Source organism: Rhinolophus sinicus, chromosome 13, assembly GCF_057876585.1.
Source record: "Rhinolophus sinicus isolate RSI-liver-muscle chromosome 13, RSI-T2T, whole genome shotgun sequence".
In the NCBI taxonomy this organism is placed as follows: Eukaryota; Metazoa; Chordata; class Mammalia; order Chiroptera; family Rhinolophidae; genus Rhinolophus; species Rhinolophus sinicus.
The window spans coordinates 31,569,008-31,596,741 of NC_142513.1; the positions used below are offsets into that span (position 1 = coordinate 31,569,008).

Consider the following 27,734-nt stretch of genomic DNA (forward strand, 5'->3'; position numbering starts at 1 on the left):
ATAACAGTCTTGAAACTCACATTTCCGGCTCTTCTCCGTCCTCCGTATCTACGGATGGTCAGCCTCCAAGTTATAACTGGTACTCATCTAGAAAGGGGTCTGGACCTTGTTTAAGGCCCATAAACAGTATGCATATGTTACGAGATGGTAAGAGGGTGAAATATTTTGTCTGCCTTAAGTAACCATTATTCTTCATTTCAGAGAAGTGTCAGATTAATTTATTTATGTGTTTTGGAATCTTAGTAGGAGAAGAGAAAGCGGCTCAGTAAATGAATGCAGAGAGTTCCGGCCTTATCATTAACTGGATTGTGCAACCCCAGCGGATCAGCCTAACCTCGGAATGTCTCCGTTTTCCTGTCCTGTACATGAGGATTGCACATATGCCTCAATCTACTTCAGTGAGGGTGGGAGTGATAGAGCTAGTGCTTCATGAGAGCGCGTTGAGCTTTTGGAAGGCAAAGATGTTACACCGAAGCAAGGCGTTATTACATTATGTAAGGGCTATCGTTATTCTTGCCAATAGTCATGACACCAGGAAAACCTATCTTCTATTATAGTTCAAAAGCAGAATGAAAAAAGAAAAACGTGTTTTTGTTTTGCAGTAGAACCGTCATCACCCCCAGAAGTGCTTTGGAGAGTGTAATAGGAATATTCTCAATGGCCTTGAAGAGCAAGGTTAAGAGCTACCTGCACTTGGCGCTTTCCTTACCACACAGTGGTAAGAATCCTGATGGATTGTCTTTCTGGCTAATTACTAGATGTTAAAAAAGGTTAGTGGGAACTTGATACTCTGTAAGTCGGACTGTTGACAAGAGACCCTCTAAATTTTAAAAGACAGGTGTTGATTGGAAATTTGCATGTGTTCCAAGCCAGTGTTGTTTACCAGAGCCACCCTTTACTTGGAAGTAAACAAGGGAAAGTAATTCAACATTCCCATCAATAAAATGGCTTGCCCTGTGCTTGTAAAATGTTTTGTGGCTTATTCATAAACTGAGAGTTGAATAATGACAGGTGTATGGTACCACGCATGAGCAATGAATTGGGAAGGTTCACTTTCCTTAACGTGAAGCTGGTTATATTTGTAGAGAGATGAAGTGATACACAAATGGAGAACTGGAATCTGGGGCCTCTATTTTTTTCTTGTTAAGTTAAAGTGCTTGTAGCTTTTTGTTTAATATCAAACTATGAAGATCAACCCATGCACATGAAAAGAATTGTACACAACTGGCAAACAAAAACATGCAATGACTCAGGTTCTTTGTCAATTTTTTTGCCTCCCATCAGGAAGGAATCAGCAGGCTTTGCTGAGTACAAATTTTGAAGACTTTCCTCCCTTAAAAACTTTCCAGCCATCACCACTGATGCCTCACGTATGGGCAGATATCCAGTCACTCTGGACAGTCTTTGTTCTTTCTTAATGAGTAAAACATTGTGAGCATGGCCGAGTCTTTCTCCATCCTCCTTCTTCTTCTCTGCTTTTTACAATGATTGCATGTTCACATGTCTATGCTCGTTCTGGCCACGTTCTCTACTATCTCTTCTGGGGAAGGCAGGCAATCAGGATTACTAACAGCTGCTTTGGAAGTGATTAGTTAAGCCGATGAAAAGTGAATTAATACCCTTATTAGCTAACCCCAAAGCAGGTCAAAATGGAAAAATTCCACAGTTACACTATTCGATGCCAGCAAGATGGTAATTAAGGACTTTTTCCTGACATTTTTTATTTGGCAAATGCTAGCTTACTTGTGCGAGTCTAACTAGATTGTGGCTTCCACAGAGGCATTTGGTATAAAATACATACATATTTTTAAAACAGGATTGGACATTTTAGCTTGATTAGAGACATAGGAACTGAATGTTGAAGGATGATGGAGTGAATTCTGCTCCAGAACTGGCTCTCTTTGCAGCTCTTCAACATACCCCACAGCTGAAAGAACTATGTGACCAGAGCAAAAAGCTTGAGTTAGCGCAAATATTTCAGATGCCATCGGAGGACCTTGAGCTGGGAGCTGTTGCTTTTACTGTTAGTAACGTCTAGCTAAAGATGACGTTGCCATGTAGGCTGGGGTGCCATTGCTGATACTCACCAGATTTCCTAAATGCACCTAAGGCAGAAGAACTAGTTATGCAACCTTCAGAATCGTGGTCATGGATAGTGGGAGCTCAGTCCAAACCTGGTTTTCTTCTTTCCATGCTGGTTTGTGCTGTTTCATTTTGAAGGGGACCAAAATGTTGCCACCCGGAAGCTGCTTTTTGGGATATTGATTTTAGGCTATTTATTAAGAAAAAACGACTCAGAAAGGACTTTAACCCTTCCCCTTCCTGCCTAAGAGATTCAGATGAAAAAGCCTAGGAAGGGAATTTTAGGATTCTGCCTTAGTTTAATTTGAATTAAATATGGTAAATAAGAGGACTTCAGGCAGGGACCTGTTAGCTAGATACCCTCTGTGTCCCATTGTTTCGGAATTACCTCGCAAGAATTTGCCTGCCAGGTGTGTTCTGCTTTTCCTCAACTACCTGTAAATCACCCATTTTCACTTCTGAAGTCAAAGACCCCTTTTCTCCCGCCTTTTCTCATATCTCTCTCTGTATCTGTATATCTATATCTAAAATATATCTAGATTTAGATATTTATTTTTCCCAGGAATAGAATTCAGCCTAGTTAAAATGGGATTGCCATATAAGCATTTTATTTAATATCAAGTCTTTGTAGATCATAAATTCATGATGAAAAAATAGGGATCAGGAAATCTACTTGTTGCTAAAAATTTGTCAGACTTTGATTGTGATACCAGGTAGCAGGAACCTTGTCTTTGTTCCCTAATATAATTCTAGCACTTATAATAGTTCCTGGCACTTAATAAATGCTCAGTAAATAATTGTTGACTAAACAATTAAAGAATGAATGTTTTTTTTGGTGTCTCTTAGAGAATGTAGACCTGACAGCTATCAAAGTCTGTACTTAAAATTTTCACCCTATTGAACCACAAACATTATTCTAGGGCCTGAAAGACAATCAGTTCTAGTCCCTTCTACCATGATATATATACACGCCACCTCGTCCCTCACCCTGGCTCCCCACCACCACACACTTAAATATGCTTAGACCACCTGGGCATACTCCTTACCTGATCATGTGGATGGTGTACTGCTGTCTGAGTAATGTAAGGCCATTTGGACTTCTCAAGATGTGTACCTTGGTAGGACACCAGTGTTGATATCCAACAAATATTTATCGAGCAATTACATTAGTGATGAAAGTTTCAATTTTTATTTCCAGAGCTTAAGATAAAGTAAAAGTTTTATATGACATGATTTATAAGACTGTACAAAGCCATCTTTAGCAAACATTTTGATTCTGTGAAATATCTGTGCCCACATTACATTTAATTCAGAGGCTATTAAAAGAGTTAGGTCTTTATTGCTTCTCAATAGTGTGACTGGAGTCCAAAATGGTTTTAAAATGTCCTTTGAATTGCCTATTAATATGTCCTAGTCAATATCAACTCAGCATTTTGTCCTTCTGGGTGTTTTACTTACAGACAGGATTTCAATAATTTTCTTAGGATTTTGGCCTATATATTACTGACAGATAATTTCCATCGCAAACACTTCTCTGGTGAGCCTTTGGGTCTTCAAATATATAGTTTAATAGAGAGTTAACCCATATTTAATTTACTTTGTTAATTTTAAAAGAATTAGGACACAATAGAGTTCATTAAACTTTTCAAAACCCTATTGAACATCATTTGCTCTTTTCTGAATGGTACAAAGGGGGCCCCAGCATCTTAACAAGCCTCAGGGTCGTCATTAATGCAATAATCATCACTGCACTGAAAAAAGTGTGACTGTGCCAGCTCATAACATACCACACATGTTGATTTCCATGTTTTGAATATCTAGCATGCCCAGTCTTTGGTTCTAATCAGAAGAGCTGTTTTCTATTCATATCTAATTATCTTAATTTCCACTGCTTCCTATTATACCACATAAGTAGATAAGAGATACATCAGTTAAAAATTGTCAACCGTACTACGTAACACATAGATTACAGGCATTTTATCATATGGTTTTCTAAAGTGTGGGAAATTAATTTGCTTGATCTTTTGTGTTACAAATCCAAAGACAAAGAATGAGTGCCGAATTCCAACAATGTGAGTTGTAGAGTGTCTGTATCTTTGTACTGTGTAACTATTCCATCACTAATGGGCAACTTTCAAGCATGAGATGCCGCTTTATTTGACTTTCATGTGATTACTGTGGGTCTGAATCCAATGTATGCTTCCCCCCTTTCTGGTCTTGATCTATTGAAGGGGAAATTTACTTCTTCCAGTGAGCAACTTCAAGAACCAGTAATTACATTTTAATAGGTCATCCACATTTTGGCAGCTGCAGAATTCAGACACTTCTGTAGCCATCTCATGTCAACCCCAAAGTTGATAGATTCACTACAAGCCAGTCTCTTGATTTTAGTAAAAATATTCTGCTTTTTTTTCTGGAAAATAATTTTTTTAAGTCCATTTTCTTTCCTTTTTTTCCCCTCTCCAATCAGCAGATCAAAACTTTGGGCCCTTCTTAACCCTAATTCAAACATCACTTCAGAAGTTAACACATTTGAGTTCCAAAAGCAATGCTTTTAACTTCTGTCCCGTGGTCAATAAGGGGCTAAATCGATCTATAAACAGTGTCAGATGGTGTCTCACACATGGCACTTAAGAAACCTTACTCCTGATAGTACCTTGACCTCAGGGGCCCCCTGGTCAGGCCGTCTCGGTGACACTGAACAGGGAGGCATCAAAGAAAAGGCCTGTGCGGTCCTGTGAACCTGACAGCCATCCAGCCCCCAGGAGAGGGTGTTGAAGACAGGGCAGGCATGGAACTGATGTGGTCACTGAGCAGTTTTAGTTCGGCTTGTGACATGGCTGGTGTAGGCAGATTTCTGGCTCACGTTTTTTCTACTGGTTCCATGTCTCACCCCACCTGCATTTCAGTTTATCTAGAAACTTTGCATTGGGCACCGATCAAGTTCAGGGGTGGCTTTTAAGGAAGCCAAAACAAGGCAAGTTCAGAGCTAGGGAGGCTCAAAGTAATCTCTGAAGATGACAAGATGATCGTCTGCAGAACAGAGCAGCATTTTGATGTAGTAAAAGTCCTGCAACAGTTTCTATGGCCGACACTGTTGGTTCCCTGGAGGTTCCTTGCAGGCAGTTCCACTAAACACTGAGAGCTTCTAGTGTCTCTGTCTGAGGGTGTTCCGTAACCACCAGGGTGTGCTTGGTCGGTTTGCAGGGCATGCTGGGAAACTCAGGAGCTAATGCCCCCAGGATGGATGTCAGTGAATCAACACCCAGCTTCTTGCCCCTCAGAATATAATTCTGAGGTATGTTCCACACAGCCTCTAAGGGGGCCCCGGTGGGGTTGTGCCCATAGTTTCTCATAGCAACTAACTCATGGTCACACTTTGTACTGCTTTCTTTTCGTTCCTTTTCTCCCTGCTCAACTCTTGCACTTGTACTTCCTCGGACATTTCCAAAATAAACTGCCTGCACCCAAGTCCTTTTCTCAGAGCCTGCTTAGGGGGAAACACAGACTACAATAGAGTCAGCTAAAAACTCAATTGTCATAACAAAAAGAATTTAAATGACCTCTTAAAAACTCTATTTTCCACAAGTTGACAATCCCATGCCTTGGTTTAGATTTTCCAGAAGCAAATTCTAAGACAAGGATTTTACCACAAATAGTTTATTAGGGAGGTGATTCCGGGAAATGCGGGTAGAGGAATAGGGAAGTGAGAGAGGGGAGGGATGGAAGAAATAAAGTGGGTGTTATCAAGCTAGTTAATACAGTGGGCAGCTGGAGCCCAATTCTGAGGAGGCATCTGGAACACTGTAGAACATGCCTCAGAGTTGTCCCACTTGAGAGGTGAGGAAGCCCAAGCATTGTTTCACCAACTCCGCATGTTCATAGAGGGCTATTGGAGAGATACTTTCCAGCACGTCTGGGATGATCTACACTCAGATCGACCATGATATTGTGGCCAGAAAAGAAGCCCTCTGGAGGAGCATCTCAGTTTGCAGTGAGCAGCCTTTGAGGATAGACATAAGTGCTGAGGGAATTTGGGAAGGGCACCCAAGCCCTGGCTACACATGTGGAGACTCTAAAACCCTATAGATATATCTCTGAAATAAGGGAAAATGCAAAAGAGTCACTTATTCTCTCACTCAACAAATGTTTATAAAGCCCTTCCTATGTTTCAGTACTGCAGAAAAACATGGAAAAGATTGAGTTTGTGTTGCTTTTGGTGGTCTTGTCCGTGTGTAGACCTTTGCTCCTGTAGGAGCTCCATGGTATTCAGCACAGAGGGATAAGTTTCAATCTTGACGTAACTTCTCAAAACCTGGCTTGCTGAGTTCACAGGTTGTCATGAGGACCATTGGAATGAGAGTTAGGAGACTTGTGTTCTGGTCTCCGCTCTGCACTTAACTGGCCATGTGACTTGGAAGAGTTATCTTGCCCCGCAGGGCTTTGATTTGCTCTTGTGCTACATGAAGGAGCTGGCATAAGATACTCTGGGAGCCTTCCTGCCTGAAATGCTGAGGCCAAGGATCCATGTACTGAAGTGGGTGTGGTGGCAGGGCTGTTTGTGCTGTTTGGGTCACTTGCTGTGAGCAGCCTCTGGTCTAAAGGCATTTCAGGTCAAGGGATGTCTGAGCTAGAAGAAAAGTTAGCACTGGAAACTTAGTTTTATAATTAATAGTAATAAAGCTTAGGGAAGCAGCACATCTTGTGCAAGCTCACCCAGCTAATTAGGGGGCAGAATTGGAGCCAGAACCTAGTTTTCTATTGCTCAATTGATGGATATTTCTGTTAATCCATGAATCACACTGTTTGTAGCAAGCTATAAGGAATAAGCCTTTTGAGGCGGTAGTCTAATGACTGAAGTAACCACCTGACCCAAACACTGTGATCATGAAATTGAAAGACATTCACATTTAAGGGCTTAAACTAAATCTCAGAGGCTACAATTGCTTAAAAATGGTCTCCTGTTGAGTTGGTTCTATGTACTGCCCAACAGAATTCTCAATCCCATATTTAGGGATTACTATCAAGTGGAAAAGATGGACCACACAACTGAGTAAGAAGTATACTTGTATACATTGTACCATGAGTGCTCAGGTCAGTAGATACCACCTATGTTATTTAGCCTGGGTTGAAATATATTCAAAATGGCAGGAATAAGCAAAGAAAGGAAACAGAACTGCAGAAAGAAGTGGAGAAATCCAGCCTCTTTAGAGAACGTGAAAGTAATTTAGATGTGAATTTAGAATATGAAGATATACCAGGACAGCTGCGTTCTGTGTCAATACAAATAAGTATCTTGATTTCACTCAGCAAATGACTGACCAGCTAGATGGTGATGTGCTTGGCATTACATAGGACTGAGTTCAGGCAGATGATCACGGGGTGAATTATAGGTATTATGCAAGTTATGGCCTATTTTCTGGCCTGATTTTCATGTGATATGTCATGTTCCACCTGAGTAAAATTTTAAGTGTTGGGAAATCCAGCACAGGAAAAACCCATTGTAGACTCTTCTGTGTTCCTTGGATCAGTATCACTGACATCACTTGGGAGCTTGTTAGAAATACAGAATTTTAGTTCTGACCCCAGACCTACTGCATCAGAATCTTCAGGGGATGTACATGCATGTGAAACTTTGAGAAGCACTGCTGCAGACAAGAAGTGCTACTCAAAACAAGTGGGTACTTCTTTGAGTGGAACCATTGAAAAACTCTCAGCCCAAAATAGAGCTGCTCAAGGAGACCTTGCAAACAAGTGGAAAAACTGAATGTAATTCAAATAATTAATATAATGGTGTCATGCTTAGTGTTGTTGTGAGCTAATATTGAAACAATGTAAAATCAAATACATAACTTTGAAGAAAAGCCTGCTTTCGCTTTATTCAGGTGTGAATGTAAGGGAAAATGTTATTTATAGTTATACGTTAGTTGATTCTACAAAGGATAAAAACATGTTGCTATTAGACATACACTGTTGAAGGGCTGTTGTGATTTCTACTCAGTGTCTTCAGCCTGTACATGAAATGGAAAGTCTCAAAACCATAGAATTCCCTCCTTTTCTTTGAACGCACAGAGGTAATTCTCAATCTTAGTTCTGAAACATCACCAGCCTTCATTAGTAGGGCCTGTGAGATATTTGTAAAAAATGGGGTTAAAATTGGCTTTTTCTTTTTTAAAATAATTTTCAAAGACCATTGAAAGAATCATTTACAAAACAGACTAAAAACATTTTATGAGGACAAGTGGTTAAATATTTAAAGAGAACTAGAGATTTGAGAAGCATTCTTCCATTGGCAGGGCTTAACAGAATAATTACAAACCATTTTTTATATCCAGGCGAAAGCATGCAATGCTTCTTGAGGGCTAGGCTTGAAATGGCACACTGTCACTTTTGCTGTTTCATTTGCCAAAGCAAGTCACATGGCCAATGCTAGTTTCAAGGGATGGAAAAAAGACTCCAATACTTGATGGAAGAAGCTACTAAATCACATTGCATGGGAGGAAATAATTGGGAGAAATGTTGCAATCCCTTTACCACATCAAAATAGGCTGATTGCTATAGTAAAGAAAGCCCAAGTCTCAGGATTTTAACAATAAATATTTATTTCTTAACTTTGTCACAGCCCATAAGGGTGGGCAGGGAGTGGACAAGGGGCTCTGCTTCACACAGTCATTGAGGAAACTTGGCTTCTTCTATCTAATTGCTGTGCCATCCAAGGTTATGGAGCCTTCTACCAGGTCCTCTGTTTCTAGCCAATAGATGAGAGAAGAGAGCAAATATGTAACAGGAACATCTGCTGCTAATCGTCCCCATCTGGAGGTGTCATACATATCGCTCTGCCTCCTTTCCAATGGCCAGAACCTGGTCACATGGCCCAACAGAACAACAAGGGAAGCTGGGAAATGTGATCCAGCTGTGTTAGGCGAAAAAGGGAAACTGGTTTGCTGAACACCTAGCTGGACTCTGCTACTGTAACCGACTCTGTGACTCATTCCAGGAGAAAGTGCTCCGGACACATTTCAAAATGTTGATGCACGACACTGAGGGGTAGACAAAATTTTGAAAGACAAGGTCATAATTAGGAAGGGGAGACAGACTCAGATACCTGTGTAAATACCTGGGATATGACGCTGGAATCTGGGGAAGGACTGGAGAGGATTTCGGATGAGGCGGGTGCTTTGGAGGCTGTGGAACTTTAATAGGAGGAGACGGGATTGAAGGACAAAGGGAAAGCTTTGAGCCGCGGGTGAAACTGGATTTGTTTGCTTGTTTAACATTGTTGCCTCTATGGGGCCTAAAGTTGACGCCTTAATGTAGGAGGGCTATGTTAGTACTGATCAGAATAATGTACCCCTTAGGGCTACATTAAAAAAGTATGCTCGGTGCCTCATTTGCACCTTCAAAATATGCACATACATGTGTGGGCCAGAAAAGGCTGTGCTCAGAACATGCATTCTTGTGTGAACTGTAGGTAATTGCACAAGCAAACAGGAAGTTGCGTAGGTATGCAGGCAGCCACCTGTTGGAGAGATGTGTGTTGGCACGGGCAGGCATGTGCCTTGCTCCTTTCAGTACATTTTAAAGGCTTCTGCTGAGGGCAGGCAGGGAAAGCAGGCCTCTGGGCATCTGCTTCTCTAACTACAGCTGTTGTTTGTCCTTCTCAAGGTTTCCTTTCTGGGCAGTGCCAAGTTCAGGGTGTGTTGTTTGTGGCTGTAAGAAAACGTTACCTTTTCAAGGTCTTTGTGGGAGCACTGATGCAGGGGTGTTCTTGACTTTATCACAGGTCTGAAAATTTGTGTTCCCTGAAATTCACGTGTTGGGATCCTAATGCCCAATGTGACGGAGTTAGAAGGTGGGGCCTTTGGGAGGCGCTTAGGTCCTGACGGTGGAGGCCTCATGAATGGGGTTAGTGCTCTTATAAAAGGCCCCAGGGACATCCCTAGCGCCTTCTACCATGTGAGGACACAAGGAGATATATGTGACCCAGAAGCGGGCAACCTTATTTCAGAATTCAGCCTCCAGAACTATGAACAATAAAGTTTTGTTGTTCGTAAGCCGCCCAATCTGCAGTATTTTGTGATAGTAGCAGCCTGAATGGATTAAAACAGAGGGTTTGGAAGCAGTTGGTTGAGACATGTGTTAGTTCTGTGCTGAGAGTTTCTGTGGTTGTTTCTTTTGCTAACTGCTGAGCTGGTGAATAAACTCTTCCTTTGAAATTCTCTTTGCTCGGGTGTCTGTCTCCTGGTTCTCTTCCTGATTCTACAGGCCACTTACCCCAGTCTTATTCACTGTCCGCTTCCTTTATCTGTCCCTCAGACATTTCCCTGTGAGTCTGTTTTTGACCATTTTCTGATTGTCTTGACCTCCACTGTCCAAAAGAACTTTCTGTAATGGTGGAAATGGTCTATAACTGCACTGCCCAATACCATAGCCCCTTGCCTGGGGAACTGAAGTTTACATTTAATTTAATTTAAATTTAAACAGCCACATATAGTTGGTGGCTGCCGTATTGGACAGCACAGCTGTAGAACAATTTTAATGGGTAATAATTTCGCCTTTAGTGTCAATCACCATCCACTCCATTACTCCTGCTCTGTATCTCTTGCCTTCCCTGCTCTACTGACCCATATTTACACATATCTGCGATTTCTCCACCTGGCCGCTCTGTGGTCCCCTCAAACACACTGTGGCTAATGTTTAACTGTTTATCTTTACTCACAAAACACATTTTCTGCTGCCCTTCCTCCATCACCTTACCCTTGGACACCCTTGTTCATTTTTTAGAACACAGTTTTGATCATACTATGTCATTCATATTGTATTATCAAGGTGGATCCCAAAGCTACACAAATTTGGGGGCTCTCTTTAAGGAAAAGAATGCAAAAAAATGTAAATGCAAAATTAAAATCTGATCTTTGGAGGGGCCTGGGTAAGAGAAGGAGGGTGCCTCTGAAATTTAAGCTTTATTTCCTTTACTGTAAATTGGCCTCAGTTTATTATTAGAATATTGTACAGTTTCAGGTTTGAATTTCAGTTTGGTCACTTTCTTGCTATACGAACTTGGGCACAGTACTTAACTATGCTGGGATTCAAATGGTTTATTGAAGATAAAAATAATAATGCCTATTAACTTGGTTGTTACAAAATTAAATAAGATAATATATGAAAAGATCAGTATATCTAGAAGGTATTCCTTGAAAATAATTTTATTCCTTTATTCTCATTCCATTGAGTAGGACCAGCAATAATATGATGCTAATAATAGTAGCTAATGTATCAGATGCTATGTTCAACACATTACATAGACTGTCTCATTTATTCCCAAAGAGTAGGTAATACCCCGTTACAGATGCGGAAACTGAGGCCCAAGAAAGTAAGCAAAAACGCCTGAATTCTCACATGCTAATAAGTGTGTAGGGAAGCTGCGATTCCAGCCTAGGCAGCTGGACTTCTTGCACTCTTAACCTCATGCCGTGAGCAGAGCATTCAGAATTTTTCCTAACTCCCTTTTCATCAACATGCTGAATTCCCTCGATATGCATCTATGTTCTTGCCAACCTCTAAACATTCCATGACTTGTTGTGTGCTTCATTTCTTTTTTTTTTCCCTTATGCTGTTTCTTTTGCCTCCTACTCAATCTTCTGTGTGTGTTCCATGGGCTTTAGTCATGTCTTCATTTATCAATCTTTATTGCTTTCACTGTAAAGGGGTTGCTGAGAGGGTTTGCTCCCTATGCAACACAATGTCTTTCTTATAAGCTTCACGAATTATTATCTTCTGAGCAACTGCTCTCTTTATCTCTCATAGGAGAACTTTAAAACATACAGCTGCTTGGGTCCTTCCACCTCCAGGCCACTTCCATCAGATTGTTTGGGGTTGGGGTGAGATGCATTGAGTGAAAATATTGTTTCCCTCTTTGAGCTGGTTACTAGAAAGCCGAGAAGCAAGTCCTGGCTCCCCTCTGCAAGGGAGGGGACCCTGGGCTTTATTTCACCTCTTAACCTCATTTTCCCCTCACCTATTATTTTAAATTGTACGTAACCTCACTTTTTGGCATGCGTAGGTCATCTAAATTAGTTTTGCAGTCACTATAGGTAGTACAAGTATTAGGTTGGTGCAAATGTAAATACGGTTTAAAAGGGTAAAAATAATTGCAAAAACCGCAATTACACTTGCACCAACCTAATACAAATAAAGGATGACGATGATTTTGATTACAACAGATTAACTCTAGAAAAATCAGAATACCTGATCATTGACGGCTGCCTAAGTATGGGGCAATCTCAAAACAGGAGGCAATCAAATTGGAAGTCTTGAAGAAAAAATTATCTTCAAATCTAGGGACCCCAATCTCCCTAGAACAATTCTAGCACCATGGCTCTCTCAACGCTGCTTGCATGTGGCCATTCATCTGATGTCTTCATCTTACTTGGGTCCTTCTCTGATTCTAGCTTTATTGAGTAATTTAAACATCTGACTGCTAAGAAAGGAGTATTAAATGAAATCTTGTAAAACAAATAAATTCCTTTGTATATTTGAAGCTAATGACATATATAAATACCCAGTGTTTGATTTTACCCCTCAATTCTCATTATTTTGGTGACTTTCTGCTCAGATGTCCAGAGCTAGTCAGGTAATGACCGGCAAGTGCATTAAACATGTATGCCAGGTACAGCTGCAGGCTTTGTAATTTTCCCATTTGCTGGCCTTCGCCCTGAGTCATCTGAAAGCAGGCATAGGGGCTGTGGCTGTGAAATGGCTATTTGTCCTCACATTTTAGGCACTTTGAGGCCCCAAAATGGCACAGTGGAGGAGTGGCCAGGGAAAGAGGGCCTGGCAAGATTCCCTGGGTTTCCAGACAGCCTCCTGCCCATGCTCCCAGATGGTGGGGGCTGAGGGCAGGCCCCTCAGGTGGGGGCCCATATGCCTGGACCACCCGCTCAGGCTCTGGAAGACTTGTGTGCCCAGCACCTCCTTAAAAACTGATTATCCAGCTTGTCTCCTTTGTGAGCTGGCTCATTACCATTTCATTGTGTTGTGGTAATTCTTACCCTGCGCAATGAATATTGACTTCATGCTTGCTTTTCTAACTGAATTACAGGGGGGCAGTCTGAGGGCCCGCATTGCTTGCCCAGCTCCAGCCGCCCTGGCAGCCACTTGAATAGTCTCAAAGAAAAGCTGTTTGCTTGAGCATTTAGGGATAACAGTGAGCTGTCACAGGCCTCTACAGTGATTTATTAAAAGACAGGAAAATGGGAGAAAAGACCTTTACTTATTTCTTGCACCAGCTGCCTGCTCGCTTTCTTTCATTCTCTCTCTCTTTTTCTCTCTTTATTTCTTCCTCCTTTCCCCTTCCTTCCTTTCTCTATTTCTTTCTTTCTCTCTGCCTATTCCTTCCTCCTTGCTTTGCACTCTGTCTTTCTCTGCCCTCTCTTTGTTCTCATTTTTAAAATGAGAGGAAACACATTCGAAAATGTGTTTTAGGCAGATGCTTGAGGGACTTGAACCTGTTTCCCACACCTAAACACAACCAATAAAGGTAGCTGAGTCCCTACGTTTATCATATGAAGGCAATGAGAGAGTCAACACTTGTAGCCATGCATGTGTACACACACACACACACACACACACACACACACACACACACACACAGCAAACGGCACTCAGCTGTCCTGGAAAGAGGAAACTCTACTTGGGAAAGTAAGGCAGGCTGCCCTCTCCTTCTCACCACCCCTCCTCTCGAGCTGCTCTGCAGTGGTCCTGACCACCTCAGACCTGACCCTGATGCAGTGCCTATCTTCTTCGGAGGCCACCCAGGGCTCTCTGGCTTCGGCTTCTCTCAGGAACGTGTGGCCTGGAGGGTCCTCCCTCCTTGTTGTGGTTCTTCTCAGGCCTGGACACAGCTCCGCTATGTCTCTGATGGCTCCTCCCTACATCCCGATGTCTGAGAGACACAAACGTGGCTGGTGTGAGGGCAGACCTCTTAAGTGAAGGTACTTTTTGGATGACAACAAACTAACCTATTGGACCACTGAGCAAGCTGTTTCATGGGGCCACTGGGATAGGAAGGAAATGGAGAATGTGCTGAGTGACCCTTGGGCATGCTGGCCACTAGTGGGCAATCATGGGGGTGAGGGGGCGTGGCTAGCTGTTCAAAATTAAGCCACAGGGACTTTGTTTTCAGACTTTATCTGATTTTCAGGAACATAGACCTTTTTTTTGGTGGTTTCTAGAAGCTTTCTAGACATGCAGTTTTCTTGGAATCCACTTATATTCTTTCTGCTTTGCTTCTGGAGCTTATTCCTGCAGCCCCTCCCCTCTCCAGCTCATTGTTTGCTCTCTGTCCTCTGCCGTGCCCCCACCTTTCACTTTGCTGTTCCCAAAAGCCTTTGGTCCCTCTTATCTCCCTCCATGAGGCTCTAATTAGCCTCCTCACAACCCCATTAATCAGCTGCCCCAACTCCTTTGGTTTGCTTCCTCTCGGAGGCTGCAGGCTCACCTTTCCCTTCCCAGATGACAAATCAGCCATTAATCTTGGTTTGAAAAACGTTTATTGGCCGACTTCCTTCAGTAGCTTCTGAACTGTTTGCAAATAAAGAGGAGGGATTTTTGGCGACCTCAGTAGAGATAGGAACTCACAGGTGGATTTATTCTCAGGTTTGATTTTTTTTTTCTTTTTTCATGAAAAAGGTAAATACACAACTCTGCCTCTCAATGCTTCTGATTTCTTATTTTTGAAAAGCTTTAGGATTTTCTGTTGGACTGTAGTGCTTTTGTTTGTATGGGTCAGGCTGGTTTGTTGCTATGTATGTACCAAGACAGGGTGACCTGCAGGAATAATGAAGGGGGTGGCTTGACTGGGTGCTCAGTGACTGAATAGTTCAAACAGGGTGCCGCCATAATGCTTTTGTGGTCAACAGACAATGGCTGCAGAAGAGTAATCTAAAAGTTTAGGAATTGAAGTGTTTTAGGCCTCTTTGTCAGCGTTTTGGTTTCTCCTGACTGATCTCTGAATGTTATACTGCTCCAACCTCCCTTCTTAGGATCCAGGAAGTTGGGCCATTCATAGTCTAGATTCAGTCTCTGGGAAGAGGGATAAGTTTATCAGCTGAGTTCTGTCTTTTAGGATGTAGGAAATACAGTTGGAAATTTTGCAGGAGGGTAGGAAGGGTGTCTTTTGAAGGAGAATCTTTGCAAAGGGAGGGCCAAGTTTTCAGATGTCATGGGTTAGAGGTGGGCTGTGAGTAAGATGTGGGGTGTTGGGTCCTTCAATCCCATCTCTGCTTTAACACAAAGGAATTTGTGATGTGGACATTCTGGGTTTTGGGCTAGGGCAGTGGGGTAGATATTTTCATGGTCCTCAGGCCCTGTGCATATTGTGCCTTACAGAAAAGATTAATGGTTCCTTGTGTCCTCAGTGCAATGGATAATCTTAAAACCTGAAGCCCTTGGGACACGATCTTTAAAGTGGTCTACACCAAAATGGTGATGTTGAAGTTTGTAATCATTGTCTCGTGACAGCCATATTTGCCTTTCCCCCATCCCAACAGTTAATTTAGACTGAGGATTACCCATTCAACTGGTTTTTAGAAAAATACTTTTTTTTAGTCATTAGGGGTTAAAGAAAAAGGAGGCCATGTATATACTATAAAATGCGTCCACAACTTTGTCCTTTCCTCCCCACGCTCTTTGACCTTGTCAGAGAGATGGTGTCTCTCCCATCACTGGAAAATCCTTGAGGATTAGAGTATTGTCATTTTCATCTTTAGTCATCATCTCCCTCCCCAGGCTCGTCAATTTTTTTCTCATATATTTCAATTGATGTATAAATTACTTACAGTGAAATGCACAGATCTTTAGTGTGAGTTCAATTAGTTTTGACAAATTCATACACACATGTAACCCACAGAACATTTCCACTACTCCAGAAAATTCCTTTGGGCTCCTTATCAGATAGTCTTCTTCCCCTTGCCAAAACCAACAATTTTGACTTCTATCACTGTAGATTCATTTTGCCTGTTTTAGAATTTCATACAGTTGGAATCATACAGTACATATTTTTTTGTGTCTGACTTTCTTTACTCAACATACTTTTTTTGAAATTGAACCATGATGACTGCCATGGTTGGGCAGATGACTTTGACCACCAATCCACAGAATTTTTACTCCCCTCAAAAAGGTTATTGCCATCAGGTTGCACCCAGAATATTCAGGATAGCTAAACTATTAGTGCCCAGTTTGAACAAATGCCTAAGGATGAAAGAAACTGCCTACCTGGTGTGTGTGTGTGTGTGTGTGTGTGTGTGTGTGTGTGTGTGTGCATGTGTGTGAGTGTGCGTGGGCAGGATGGGGTGGGGGCTGGGGTGCACTGCTTTCTTCCTAGTACTTGGAAGATTCTTTTCATTGGAATCATTTTTGCGTATAGCCTGCAGGCTCACTGAAACAATTCTGTAACTACTGTTCTTCAGGGGATTTTCTTTGTTGAGTAGACTTCTGTGCACGGGCTAGGACACCAATCCTTTATGTAGAATATACCTCCTGTATGACTTACAAATGAACCCAGCCTGTTGAAAATGAAGAGATGCCTTGACTGTGGTATTTGTTGTCCTGTCACAGGGCCTGGGGTGCAAGTCATGGCCTTGGAGGATTTTCTAGACATACTGTGTGTATGTGCTCTCTCCCTTCTCGAATCCCAGGCAGCTTCAGTTTGGCTGGCTTTTGTCACACATTCAGTTAATTTATAGAGTGGGTGTTGTACCAGTCTAGCTGCTTGGGATTACACCTTAGGCACAGGCCAGAAAGTCACCTTAGTACTTAATTTATCTCCTTTTGCCAGTGGTGCAATGTTAATGATTAATGTTCTGTCCTTCATAATTGAAGATAATCACACTGCCCCAGAGGTTTTCAGTTTATAGTTTCCTTTTAACAATGCTTATTGACTTACACAGTCAGATTCTCTCATTTGATTCTTTAACATCACAGAATTTTTGAGCATTGAGTGCTTTTTGGGGTCATTTTTTAAAATAAAAGAAATGAAAATACATGTCGGAGAGTTTCATGGATTCATGAAAGTTACCGCAATAATTAGTGTCACCAGCTAGATGGCTGAGTAGAAAGATTCCTGCCTTCTAGACCCACATGTAAGTATAATCTTTGTGCAAATATGGAAGCCAAGAAAGTCATGTATTACAGTAATTGGTTTATTAAACCCCACAGATAATATGTGGCAACTACATTCTTCATAAATGGATGATGTTTGAAGTAGAGGATTTTGTATCTCAGTTGGGTGATGGGTGAGAAGATAATTTAACATAATAATTATATATATACATATTTGCAAAATGTATATACATATATAATTACAATTGGTTATATTGTTTGACATTAATAAAATTTCTGTGGTCAAGAGATTTGGGAATCATCTGTAATTTGGTTTGCATTTATTATTTCTTGCTTTTGACCTTTAGTATTTGATAACCCCAAACTCTGACCCCTTAGCATTTAATCTTCAGGTACAAGAAGAAAGAGGGAGGTAGCCCCCATTCTGCCTCAGGGTCTCAGGAGACCCTCCTGTCGATGCCTGTGAGAGCTGAACATGTGTTTCTGAGGGGAGGGTATGGATCTGCTGGTTATAAAAAAAATTGACCTTGACTGTGAAATAGAGAGTTTAAAAAGCAGCTTTACCCAAGGGCCTGAAGCTAATGATTCCAAAGTGTTGACTATGGTATCAGAGTAAACAATAGCAGGCTTACAAAGTGTTTACTTAGCTTTGCAACTTACAGAGGAATTGCATGGGCTTCCATCCACACCACATTGCTGGCTTGTATCACAACCGTCCATTTTGAAGCAACATAAGTGATTTTGACCTTTTGTTTAGGTTGTGGGTCAGCACAGAAAGGAAGTTTTCTATAAACGACCATGATGTTTGTGTCAAATTGGAATTGGCATGTCTTGGACTGGAATTCCTTTCATTTCCAGGAATGGTGTCAACAGACTGGATAAAAGTGTCAAACAAGAGGGGCATGTGCCTTAAGCTCATCAGATGTTCACACGCTTTATTTTGTTTAATAAAAAACATAGCAGATGATGGGAGATGCTTAATTATGGTTTAAATCATTCCAGCCAACAAGTTCCATTCAAATGTGCCCATCCTATTGCATTTTCATAAGTAGCATTAGATGTACTGGTCTCATACCCAAGGGCTGCTGTGGAATTTCTCAAATGGAGAAATTTTCATCAGACAAGATAATTTTGAACTAATTGCACATGGTACCATTTTCAAAGAGGCTGGTACTATGTTGAAATAAAATTAGCCACACAGACTCTGTCCAGAGCTAATAAATAAAAACTGAAAGAAAAGAAACATATTGACCATGCTAAATATTATTATTATTATTCATTTCTCCAAATTTTTTTTGAGATGTGAGGAAAATATACATACATTTAATCAACCCAATTTTACTCATGTAGAACATGAAGCTCAACAGGCTCAAACAGTGCAGATAAAGTCACCCAGTAACAGAACAGGGACTAAGTCCTAAGCTTCCGGACTCTTGTTCCTGGCCTTCTGTCAATTGGCCACACTGTTCAGACACCATGCCAGCTTCAAGTGAACGGTCAAATCTTTTTCCTCTGAGCAAAGTGGCAGCTCTCCTCTTAGCCTCTCCACGGCCTTTGAGTCTTGTCACCATCATTTAGGTTCATTTCCACCCCACCTCATCCTGTCACCACACATAAACCCAGCAGATGCCAAGCCATTGCCATATTTTTACACTTTTCTTGACCCCTTCTCCCCAAAAGGATTACCTATCCTGTGTCCTGTTTTCCCAAAGCCAACCTCCATGGCTTGTTAAGTGAAAAGGAGATAACAAGAGGGGTTGGCATGGCATCGTGCATACCTGAGCCCTTCCAGGAGAGCAGAAGCCTCGTCCATGCCTTGGGTCAAAGCAAGCTCATAGGCTTCATCTTAAAGAGTCAAGACTGTCCGGTATGGCTAGTTGGTCCTGAATGAATAGCAAATGAATGAATGAACAAATGAATAAATTGAGCCCAATGTATTTATTTTCAAGGGGGAAATTAAGGGCCAGAGACCTGGAAGAGTCTGAGGTCCCAGGAGCACAAACTAAACAGAGCACAGACTAAAGCCAAATCTAGAGGCCACTCTCGCTACTATTCCATACTGACAACTACTATTCCATTGAGGTCAGTTCAGGTCCTGTTTTAGGAAAACTTCCAGAGAAACTGCACCCTGTCTTTATAAATCCCCTGCCTCCTCTTGACTCATTATTCCTCTATACATCTTAGCACTTGATCCACTGAATGAAGCACTTTTTAACATTCCATTTTGCATCATTCACATTTGATCTCAATGCCTGCTATATAAAAAATACTATTTGTTGAGAAGTGAAATGCAAATGTCTTTCAATCTTTAATGCAGAGGAGTCTCACCTTCTGAACAAGAAGTAGACACCTGCCTTCTGTTTTTGTTGTGTTTATGCAATTTGCAAATGTGCCATAGGCACATAGTAGGATTTCAACAGACTTATTGAATATAATTGAATTTTCTGGTAGCTGAGCAACTAGACAGACTGGTGGATAGATATAAATTAGCAAAGCAGATTTAAACCATGTGTTGATCATTGAAAAGTCGTTTCATTTTTAGCCAAGATAAATGCTTTTTTAATGTGTAAAGAAATCTATAATTTTCTGTGCTTTGAATTAAAGCTCCTACTTCCCAGGTTTCCTGCCTGCTTCTGGCTGCTCTTAATGAGCTAATTTACCCCACCGAGGTGAGAGATTTCCTCTTGGGAAAGGGTTTAGATGTGCCTGTCTCACATCCAGGGCCCCAGAGTGTTTCCTTACAGGGCTTTAAACACGCAGAACGTATTTAAGAGAGAAGCCAAGAAACAAATCTGTTATTTTAGCTTTATTCCCCCTTTGATCACACTCGCTGGAGTGGCAGGTCTGGAGACTGTTTGGAGAGGGCTGGGTCTCTTTAGGAAGCCCAGTTCAGGGGGACCCACCCAGCTCAACACAATGAAAACAAAGTTGTCAAGGCTTTGAGGTGGCTGTGAAGATTTATTCTTCCTGGGCAAATTGGTAAGACATTTATATTTTTAAAAAATGCTTTGATGAACTTGATAAGGAAGCCCTGGTTTGAATGTGGAAAAACATTCTAGAGCTTTTTCCACCCCTGAACTGGGTTCTCAACATTCATTGCGAAGCTTGACCTGTGGAAATGAACTTTCCCTTCAAATTAATGACAAGACCATAAAGGGGACCATTTGGGGATTACAGAGCACAGACTTACATTGTGTTAGACTATAAGCCTCCATTAGGCAGGAGGTCTTAGAAACCTTCTGCCGATCTTGACATGTTCTCCACACATTTCTCACTGCCCACCAATCTTCCAATTACTTTGTTATAGTTTGCATTACTTACATTGCTAAATAAGTGTGGTTCCATTACTTCTACCAGCTGAAGCAATAGACGATGCACTTTTTAATTTTTTTTATGTATATGATGGAAATAGTTTCTGTCCTTCCTAAGTTCAAGTGTTGTTTGTTGCAGAAGAAGTGTCACACACTGTTCTAAAGTGTGCCAGTCACAGCTAGGTCTCGAGGGATCTAGGAAAGAAAATGGAAACTGGTGTGAAATATCTTTCTCTTATGGTCCAGAAAGCCTTGTAAGCCAGGAACATCTGCCAACATCCCTGAGGTGGTGCCTCGAGTTCTGTAGACCATTATGAAAGGCTCTTAAAAGGCTGTGAGCTCCAGACCAAGAAAAAGCACAGACATTTATCAACTAGAAGTGGCAGAAATTCTACAATCATTGGGGGATTTGTTTTGGAAAAATCAGACAACTGTCCTTCAATTCTGTTATTGGGACAGCTCTGTCTTGGGTTGCAACTGGCAGTGTGGCTCAGTGGAGAGCCGATGGGCTTGTGACAGATGGAACCAGGTTTGAATTCCTTTGTGGGTACTTATTTTCTGTGTCACTTCAGGTATATTCGTAATTCTTCTTGTTTAATTAGCTCAATTGTAAAATCAAGGTAATTGCATTTTGTTACTTGGAGTTATTCAGGTTGTAAGGATCAAAGGCAGGCTCAGGTTACACTAGAGATCGGGGATGACTATAAGAGACACAGACACTTAAGGAAATGTGGCAAATGATCACCAAGCAGGATACAGCAGCCCTTTCATAAGAGGCCCTGCCATATTCATGGCACAGTTTTATTTTTTTTGTTTTTTGTTTTTGGTCTCCTCTTCTCTCTGTGTGCCTGTCTGCACTCTGCCTTTATAACTTTTTCTTCTCTTCTACTCTTTTAATCAGTCTCTCTCCCTGTCCTTGCCTTGCATTCAAACCTCACCGAGAGAGGAGCCCACTGAACCTGGAGGTTACCACCCAATGGGGAGCTCCCTGTCGGCCAGAGTTCTCAATCCAGGTTTCCTCAGAGCTGGCTCAGCTTATGGTGGTTGCCTTTGGCCCAGGATCTAATCCCTGGAACCATCTTCACTAGCCAGGCCAACAGAGTCACATAATATCAAACATGGCTACTTTGTTCAGTAGGGGACTGTGCTTGATAATCTCCATTTGTCCCTCCAGATCCATTCTCTATTCTTCTCTGCCCAGTGTCCTGGGGACTGACCTCTATAAACTATATTGCCTGGACTCCATTGCTGCCTTATTTACTGTAAGGTTTAGCTAATAGGAAGCGTTGGAAGGAGGGAAGATGATGGAGGAGAGAGAAGTTGGGGGTATTTATTCTTCACCTCCCCCCACAACCCATCACCTGGCTGTTTTTGACATTGCCCATCCTCTGTCCATCAGCCCCTGTACCATATTTACAACTCTCTAGCACTTTAGTAACAGTCCTCTTCTCCAACATATAGGGTAATGGCTTCCCACTTTTGCTGGATCCTAGGGGCTTCACCATCCCTAGTTGGTTCCCTTAACTATCACTGCAGTTTTGTAAATAGTCCGTTCACCCAACTCTCGTCAATGAGCCCTTTGAGTGGGTCAGGTCTTACATTTTAGAACCTTGACTGATACAAGCATTGCAAGTATGGTGGATCTAAACATATCAGATGCTGTCCAGGACAAACACTCAGCTTCAGGGATAGTTGTAAGAATTAAATGAGTTTATATTCGTGAGGACCTAGTGCATCACGAGACTCAATAACTTGAAGCTTCTATCATTATTACTTTTGCCACGTTTGTGGGGAAGAAGCTAACAATATTATGTGGCTAGGAGACATAAAGTCTCCTTACATGTCTCATCTGGCTTCTTCAATAAGCTAAAAGTAGTCACTTCCAGGATAATGGGCTTGATGTTAATAGACTCACCAGTGGCACAGTGTTGAATTTTCTGTAGCAAATCAGAGAAGTGGGAGTGTGACAAGGCTTTGTGGGATAATATTGAAGGGCATGATATGGGGTATCTGTCATTACGTTATTAAAGCAACGTAATAGAGTGGGTCTGAGCTGAGGTATGAGGAGGGCAGGAGTGGTAACTCAAAGTGTGAAGAAATAAGGAATGGCATGGTTATTATTGGATTGCTTTTGCTCTCCCTTTGCAATAAAGAGTTTTGGACAACCAAGAGTCTGTGACAGAATAGCAAGATATCAAGACAGAGATCACATTTATAGCTAATTAGAAAAAATCCCAAAGTGTTAGACATCGAAGGATTCTCAGATGTAGCATATTTCAACTGTCTTCTTGCACAGGTAAGTAAAGTGAAGCGTAGGATGCTCAATGCCTAGGTCAGGGACGACAAATGTGTGGAATATGTATGCCCATTGGTTCTTCAATCCCCTTGGTAGACATAAACAATTGATCACGGCACGGGTTCCCATGCAGCCCAAACAAGCCGTCAGATTCTTTCACTCAGGGCTCCAGGCAGGTGCTGCCTAGAAATCCACTTGCCATCCCCTGGAATAGGAGTATCTGTCACTCTCAGCCCTAAGCGTTAGTGATTATAACTGTTCCTGGGGACAGAGCAGAACAATGGTGATTTTGCCTTTTAAATCTTGAGTTTTCAAGTTTCATAATTATACAGATTAGCGGAAATACAGCTTTTTTATGATATGTGTAATTCATATTAAGTAGCAGCGGCAGGTGTGAGAGGCAAGGAGGCTGGATGCCTAAAAGTACATTCAGCATTTGTCATCCAATCCGAAAGTTATCCAGGCTTATGATATATTTCTTTTTCTTCTTTTTGCCACCTTCCTTTGGTCTATTTACCTACCAATTAAGACCACCTCCGTAAGGCCAATTGGAGGAAACTCAAATCAATCTCTTTTTCTCCTTGTTTGGCTAAAATGTTTGGGTGGCCCAAAGTTTCTAGACTATTTGCTTCCAGTTTTATTCATTGTGATTTATCCACCACTCTGGTGAAAGACAGCATTGGTTTCTAACAAACAACTGTGCTCATTTACTCATGTTGCACACCTCAGCCATTTGAAAAAACCATGAAGATTTACAAAAGACTTAAGAGGAGTTTTACTAAAGAGGTGTTTCTTTATTTCTCTTTCTCTCAGTGACCTATGAGGTTAAACCATGTGAATTTATGGATAGTCACCTGATTTTCAACTATCAAAAATGGCAATTTCATATGGTACGAATGAACACTTATCACTTAGATCTTTGCACTCTTATATAGAAATCCCTGAAAATACAAGTCCACAAATGGTAGATTTTAGTACTTAGCAAGATTGTTTTTTATTTGAGAACAATTACGTGACATACAGTAACGACCAAAGATACGTGTTGTCATTGGGGCAGTGTCAGAGCAAGAGACGGCAACCCCACCAAGCTCACCAGCGTGGCTGAGGCTGCCAGAGGTGATAAGACCCAGCAGAGCAGATGCAATACACAGCTCTCGGGGGCACCTTTCATATTCCATTTAATGTGGGTGATGGTCATGGAACCAGGAAGCATATTCTTTCTCCCATAAGTTACTACCCTATATAGTAAATATTGAAAATACGGGTCCCACAGATTTAAGTAGTTAAGTTGATGTTGGCCAGATTCTCTATAGAGCCTCTGATATTAATGAGAAAAATAAGACAGATATGAGGAAAATTCGAGTCTCAAACTGTCTGCCTGTGGGCTACATAAGCCTTGTCAAAAGGTTTTGCTTGGAGTTTTGTTTCACCTGGGTGTTTAAAACCTGCCAGTTTTGTGCATTCCCATTATGTGTTTGGACTTTGTGAAGATGGATGCTGTTTGACTCTTAATTTAGAGGTTCCAGAGATAGCAATAATCCAGTAGTTAGGAACTTGGGCTCTGGCCTCTGGAGTTATAGGAGCAGGGTTCTCAACCCAGTTTTACTTCCTCTAGGGGTATGTATAAGCAATTTCCTGTGTTCTTTTTTGACTCAGTTTTCCCAGCTGTACAATGGAGATCGCACATGAATAAACTTTCTAAGTTATTAACTAATGCATGTAAAGTGCTTCATGAGAGATACCTAATGCTCAAAAATGTGAGTAGGACAGTGAGTCCTTACTTAATGTTGTTGATAGGTTCTGTGACTTTAAGTGAAACGATGTATACATAACAAAACAACGATAGTTGAGGACCTGTGGTAGTTGTTATTGATATAATACTTTCCCAAACACAGTTTGCAAAGTGGGAGGCACATGGTACCCTGCCCAAATCCCTTTTTACTGCGAGGTGCACCTATGCAAACTTCTGCCAACATCTTGAACCTGTGACCTTCAGAAGGTTGCCTTGGGCACTTGGAGCTGCCTCACCCACACAGAGAGCCATGAGGGCTTGGGTGTTGACGTTTCCTGCCAGCTCAGCCTGACCACCTGTTGCCAAGAACTGACAGTGGTGAGACTACGAAAGCCTAGCATTCTTGCCTCAATGCAGGACAGACTCTGAGGCATAATTTTTGCTCTTGAGCTCTCCATGGGATTAGGCAGAGGCTGGAAATTTATGGAAATTTCAACCCTTTTTTACTTTCTTCTCCTTTCAATCCTGGCCTGACTGCAGGGGAATATTGTGTTTTATCCACACAAAACCTGTGAGTTAGCAATCCCATTTTATAGATGTGGGAGTGGAGGCTTAGGGGGCCACCTGTCTTCCCAAAGTTCACTCAGCTAATAGGTAACAGCACCTGGCCTCTCCCCCCCCACCACCCCTCCATCCCCAGTTGCTCTGTCCTGGGAGACACACCTGTCTCCAAAAAATCTATCTCCGTTTCTCCCAGTTATTCTTAAGAATAAGAGAAAGTCTAGAGTGAAAGATCTTATGAGACCTTTGGTATTGAGGAGGCAGAGGAAAACCTGAAGTAGGTTAAAGAAAAGAGCCGCGAATCTTATCACAAAGACTGGATTCTGTTGCTCTTGAAACCACAGAGCAGAGAGAGATTCTCTGATAGCAGCGAGAAGGGCCTGGGAGGGAACCTGAGGGCTATTGTATTTCCCCGGGCCGGGTACTCTGCAGCTTGCTGGATGCTGGCATCGGCTTGCTTCGTGCTTAAACCACTTATTAAAGTCTAGACGCAACATAAAAGCACGTAAATTGGTTCCAGCCATCCCTAGTAAAAACTTCAACTGGAGCTGGGAAGTGACTGGAGCATCTCTTGGTGTAATTAAAATTGACTCTTAAAGTTTCTTTAGCTTAATTGGTAACACTTTCTTTGGAAGTTGGTGAAAGCGTCTTGCTGAGAAGGTTAAATGCATTTCTGTGTATAAGATCAGAATTCAAATATAGTTTTATGGACACATTTACAGTTATGTTCTACCCGGGTGGTCTTTTTTTCCCCCTGTATCTTTTCTATTTAAGATTTATGCTGTCATTCACCACAGTCTAAATGTGTTTTGATAAAAGGAAAAAAAATGAACCGTTGCTGACGCATTTCAAACAGAGAGTTGGTAATATTTTGAAGCTTCAGTAAATTGAACGGCAGTTTGGCTTAACCCAAGCTCCTTCTTTCCCCCAAGCCCTTCACTTTGGAGTCTGGTGCTTAAACTTTGTTTGTTATTGTGGGGGCTAAAAAAATAATGCTTTTCCTCCCACCTTTTAAGTTCTCCTAGCTGGGCTAATAATCAAATTAAAAGAGATAGATTAACAGGAGAAAATCAAATGTTTAATACATAGTCATGGGGGACTCACATAAGCACGAAAAATTCCAAACACAGTGAAGCAACATTGGGTACATATGACATTTTGGACAAAGGAGATAAAAGGGGGGAGGGGGTCTTAGATTTCAGAATCCAGAATGGGCGACTTACAGGTAGTTGAGGAACAGCCGAACACACATGGCAGGCAAATTCTTGCTAGGAAGCTCAGACACAATGAGACACGGGGAATCGAGCTAACATGTCCATGCTTGGAGTCTTCCTGCCTAATGCGAAGGTGATTCTGTTCTTTCCCTTCCTGAAGCAGGTTTGTCCATCTGCATCCCTTAGGCAGGAAAGGGGGCAGGGTCAAACGTCCTTTCTGAGTCTTTGGTTTCTTAATAACCAATTTAAACTCAATATACCAAAAGGCAGTTTTAGGTTGGCAAACTTTGGTCCCCTTTATTATCCAGAAACTGAAAGTAGCTACCACTTCTTAGCGGATTCCAAAGGTAGAAAGCCAGTACTCTCTAAGCCGATCATGTCCTTGCTGTGGCCAAACCCATTTGACCCCATTATCTGAGAACATGTGTTTATGCACAGGAACGTGTTTATACGCCTTGGGACTTTTCTCCCTTGGTTTGGCTTCTGAGGGTCTTGTCAGTGTAGTAATAGGTTTAGATAGTCAAAAAGGCTACTTTTACATTTTTGGAGAGTGATCAGGGGTGAAGTTCCCACTGCCCTGGACCAACCTTAATTCAGACTTGGGGAGAAACCTGCTGGATTTTATTTTCGTGAGCATTTAGTCTCCACTATTTCCAGGGCCAGGCTCCATTCTTGTCTTAGGGCCCATTTCTATGGAGCAGAGGGACCCGTCATTTTCAAATCAACCCTAACATAATCTCTTATGTATGTGTGTGTGGGGTGGGGTGGGGGGGGTGGGGGGGTGGGGGAGGGAGTGGTGGTGGTGGTGGTGATTGTGGGGGGGTTTGCAAAACAATGTTTTGAGGACCATAACGGGAATAAAAATCACTTTGATCCTTGAATCTGAATGCAGTAACTGTTTATATTTTTGTGTTTTGACTAATATACGTCCACAGGCATGTATATTTTTATATAGTTTTTGTCTTGACTGTATAGATGCACTTTTTAATCAATAATCTGTGTTTAAAAAATTGATAATAAAAATTAAAATTTCCCATTACGTATGTTATAGAACATTAAAAATATAATGGAAAAGTATTATATAAAAATATAATAGAAAAGAAAAAAATCACAGTAAAGTAAAGCATCAAAGACAATGCCTGTTAACATTTTAGTTTGTTTCTTCAAACTTTTATGCATAGTGTTCTTCCTACATAATTTGATCATATTACATGTATAATTTTGTTTTCTGCCTTTTTATTTCATATGATGTTAAGCATCTATATTATTGTAAATCTTTGATAAATGTCATTTAAATGGTTATATAATACAGTGCATCAACAGGATGTAATTTTCTTTAGCATTCTTATTAGAAGATAATGTTCCCTATTGTTTTCCTATTCATAATATTGTTAATAGGCATGATAATTGTAAATTCA

At 41.4% G+C, this 27,734-nt stretch overlaps 1 long non-coding RNA gene across 3 annotated transcripts in view; it reads left to right on the top strand.

Moving 5' to 3' along the window:
• Positions 1–27,734, top strand: part of LOC141568057 (uncharacterized) — a 121,279-nt gene that overhangs the window by 26,801 nt on the left and 66,744 nt on the right. For all 3 annotated transcript variants that reach the window (XR_016018226.1, XR_016018227.1, XR_016018228.1), the window contains 2 exons: positions 603–770; positions 1,285–1,431. This is a non-coding gene — a long non-coding RNA (uncharacterized LOC141568057). The remainder of the gene's footprint in view (positions 1–602; positions 771–1,284; positions 1,432–27,734) is intronic.